Here is a 4160-nt window from a genome sequence, read left to right on the forward strand (position 1 = left end):
GAACATGTTGTATACCTAAAATTCACACAATCCTGTGTGTCGATTATAACTCAATAAAAAAAATAAAGTGATCACTACAGATTGACACGTCTCCATCATGGAAAATTGAGGCCACCCAGAAACGCAGAGAAGGAGCACATCCTCCTGTGAATTCTCGGGCATGGCTTCTTCCTCCACTCCTCCCTTGCTCAGCAACTCTGTAGGTTCCCTTGGCTCCTCTCTCCTCCCTCCCTCCCTCCTCCCTTCTGTTTTGGATTTATTTTGTGTTCACAGGCTGCTTCGGGCAGGAAGAGCAGGAGCCTGCACACCCACACTCCACCCTGTGTGCAGCTGCACCTGTCCCCATTAAGTGCCATGGGCATTTCTATGGGTTTCTGTCACAGCTTTGTCACTGCTGCGTTGCAGGTGTCTCCCTGCCCGCCCACAGAAGACCTGGAACTGGGCTGGCTCCTAGAGGAAATCTGAAATCTTGCTCCATCTACAGAGTGGTGGGTCTGCCCCTCCTGCCTGGTGATGCAAAGCTCCTTGGCTGTGTCACTTTTGTCACTGTGGGCAGGCTCTACTGGGCCTCCCAGGGGCATGGGATATTAGCCATCTCTTACTTCCCAGTTGATTTTTCAAATATTTCCTCCCTCCCCAATTAAAAATTGGCTTTAAAAATGTGCTCTTTTATGTTTTTTTCTTTTCTTTTTTTCATGTAGGCAAGCCTGGCTGGCCTCATTTCCCTACCTGGGTTGGAAGAGCTAGACAGTCTCAGCCCTGTTCCAGCTCTGACATCCCAGGGCCTAGGACACCAGGGTTCATGCCCACTGCTACTGAGCACCCTGAGGGTAGGGTCTGAGCCGCTCTGCTTCATTGTCCTCGCCATCCCCCCGCCCCACCACCCTCTCACAACAAACCAGCAGGGCCACCGGGCCAGGCGGTTGTGCCCACAGACAAACTCTGGCAAAAGAAATTTTCAGGCTGTAGAGCAAGGAGGCACAAACCAGGCCAGCACCCTTGTCGAATGAGTGCTGGTCTTTCATCCTCTGTGGCTTTCACAGAGACCTTGTCCTCATATCCTTTTGGCTGGTAGTTTCGGGGTCTCTCTGCTATTCAGTGTCATTGTGTGATTCAAGGCAAAGAGCTCTTGACAGAATTCTGGCTCCCTCACGGTGTGACCATGGCTTCCTCAGTTGTAAAATGATAACAATAATAGCAGTGACAGCCCTCCCCTCCCTCAGAGGGTTGCAGTGAGGACCAAATGAGAAAGTGGGTCCTAAAGAGCTTCGCAAATGGTGATGTGCACTCATGGGCAGAGGTCCTCGGATCGGTTTAATCACCTCTCCTGGGTGACTGCCTCCGCCTCGGGGGCTGGAAAGGGGAAGGAGGCAAAGGAACCCACCTGCACCTTCCAACTCTGGCTTCCCTTTGCAGTTGTCTGTGGGGAACCTCCCCACCCTTTCCTCAGACCTGAGCACCCATGGAGCCAAGAACCCTGCCCGATTCTACAGACGAGGAAGCTGGAACTTGCCTAATGGCACGCCAGCAATTCATGGCAGTACCAGGATTAGGGTCCTCGTCTCTGAGTCTTTTAAGGGTCTGGAGGCTCCCCACCCCCACCTTGCTAGAGCTAGCCTGCCTCAGGGATGACAGGTGCCTCCAAACCTTCCCACTTGAGTGTCCTAGGACCTGCTCTGTGCTCCTTCCTTGTGAATCACAGCCTTGTTTTTGTTCACACAGAAAGCTACTCATCCACTCTCCTCAGCTTCCCTAACTCTCCTCTGCCTCCCTGACTCTGGACCAAGAGACAAGCTGTCTGATCAGAGCTGCCTCTGTCCCCCAGCACACTCCCTCCCACTAATGGTTTGTAAGAATCAAATGACAGGCTGACTCTGTAAGTCAGCTCATTAGCCCCCAGCCCAGCGGTGAAATAAGCACCTCTCCAGACCTGCCCATCTTAACTGCACTCACTTCCGGTTTCCCCCCACAATTAAGCTCACCTGTCCATGTCTCTTTCTCCTTTCCATCTCAGCTAGTGTGACAATGGGTTTGGGCCTTTACCCATTTGTTCACACATGGGTCATCTTTGAATTCATTCTATCCATGAGTCAACAAATAGGAACTGGAAAACCAACCATGCTCCAGGTACTGCATCAAGCACTTACACAGGACTCTGGAGTCTGACTGTCTTTGTCCAAATCTGGCTCCACCAGTTCTTAGTGAGTGTCTTGGGGAAACTAGTTAATGTCTTTAAGTCTTGACTTCCTCATTTGTAATATAAGAGCAATAATAATACCCAACTCATGGGGATGGTATAAAAATTAGGTGGGATAATGCACATAAAGAAGTAAAACTTCTGGAATGTAAAAGCTATTTACTATTTCTACTGTTAGCCACTATCGTTATTAAGCATTGGGGATATATCAGCAAGCCACAGGCCATGGCGTTTAGTAGGGTTGGGGGTAAGATAGGTGAGTGTTTATAATGTGGAGTATCGTTAAGCTGATAGGAAACACAAAAGGGGGCAGCCCTGAAAACCTGGTGTGGAAGAGATAGAGTCAGGAAAAGTTTCCCAGGGGTAATGTTTGAGTCTGGATACAATAAAGTAGACAAGTGTGAGAACATTTCAAAAAGAGAGAGACCAACTCAGGCGAGAATGCAGAGGTGCAGAAGAGCAGGTCTCCATCGCATAACTGAAGGGGTTGGCCTGCCTGGGCTCAGGTGGGGAGGGAAAGATCCTGAATGGCTTTGGGGCTGACGTTGACAAGTCTGTACTTTACCCACCTGTTGGATATTAAGCAACCTGGCCGAATTGACAGTTCAGATAAACCACTTTGGTGACTCATTTGGGAAAAGGATGGGTGGGAGGCTTGTTGGGAACTATTGTCCAGGCAAGGGGAGGCTTCAGTGAAGGAAGGGCCAAGGGCAAGAGAAGAAGGGCCAGTTTTAGGAGAGATTCAGGAGTTGGACTGGACAGGACTCAGTGACTGATGGGCTAAGGGAAGTCAGGAAGATGGAGAAGAATGAGGTGGTAGCCAGTTTTCTCCCAGAGTGACTAGGTCAGCACTATCCTCACTCACTAAGACCAGAGATTCAGGAGGAAGGAGAGAGAGGAATTCCATTCTGGATTGAAGGTGGGTGAGGGTGTGTTAAGCAGTGAATTCTATATGAACATGTATAAACACACTTTAAAATATGATTGGGGACAGAGAGTTAAAAATACAGGAGAGAAGATAGAAGCTGTTGACTGGGGTTTCTGAGAAGAGAGGACAAAGAACCCAGAAAGCAAGGGGACACAGGGAGAAGTGTCCCACAGCAGGGAAATAAAGGGGGGATGAGGTTGCAGGAAGGTTCACAGCGCCCCACCCACTCCCCATTAAGAGCCCCACCCTCCTTTGTCTCTCTTCTCCCATCAGTTCCTTTCTTCCTCACATGCTCACTACAAGGGCTGGTACTTTTCTCACTAGAATCAAGGCCACTCGCCAGCATCCCATTCTCTCATCTATTTCCAAAACTCTTCCACACACCTTCCCAAGTTTTATTCCTCTGTTGCTTTTATTTGTAAGTCACCTGGGACCTGGCAGGTCTCACCCAAGACAATACCTCTGCCAAAAAATAAATACCAAAAAAATCATACCAAAGTGATCCAGAATGGGCTCAGTTGCATTTGATGTCCTGGAAGTGACTCTTTAGGATTAGAGAGAGGGCTCAGGTGCCAAGAAGAGTTCTAGGGTTGGGTTTCAGTTGTGAACTGCAGTCTTGGGGCCCCAATACTCCTTTCTGCAGGGGTGCAGCCTCTCTTCACATCTCCAGAAGCCCTATTAGTTTACCTCTCCCACCTGACTCCCTCACCACAGCACAGCACAGCAGCCACCAGAGAATACCCCATTGCCCAAGAGCTAGCAAAGGCCCACATAGCCTAAGGCCCTGACAGATCCTTGGCCATGACACTTTGTCTTAGCCAAGGAACACTGCCAAGAAAAACTGGAGGGCAAGTGAGAAAACCAGTTGGGATCTGCCCAGTAAGCAAGTCGCTGTGCAGCATTCAGCCCTGCCTTAAGTGTCTCCTAGAGTGTTGGGGATGGAAGGGGAAGCAGACACTCCAGGACCAGTTTCCTGAAGCTCCAGGCCATCCTGCTGTTGTGTGGGGAGCAGTGGGGGCACCGGAGGCAGCCACC

This window comes from Pteronotus mesoamericanus, unplaced genomic scaffold, assembly GCF_021234165.1.
Source record: "Pteronotus mesoamericanus isolate MK-2021 breed Mesoamerican mustached bat unplaced genomic scaffold, CSHL_Meso_final contig_164, whole genome shotgun sequence".
In the NCBI taxonomy this organism is placed as follows: Eukaryota; Metazoa; Chordata; class Mammalia; order Chiroptera; family Mormoopidae; genus Pteronotus; species Pteronotus mesoamericanus.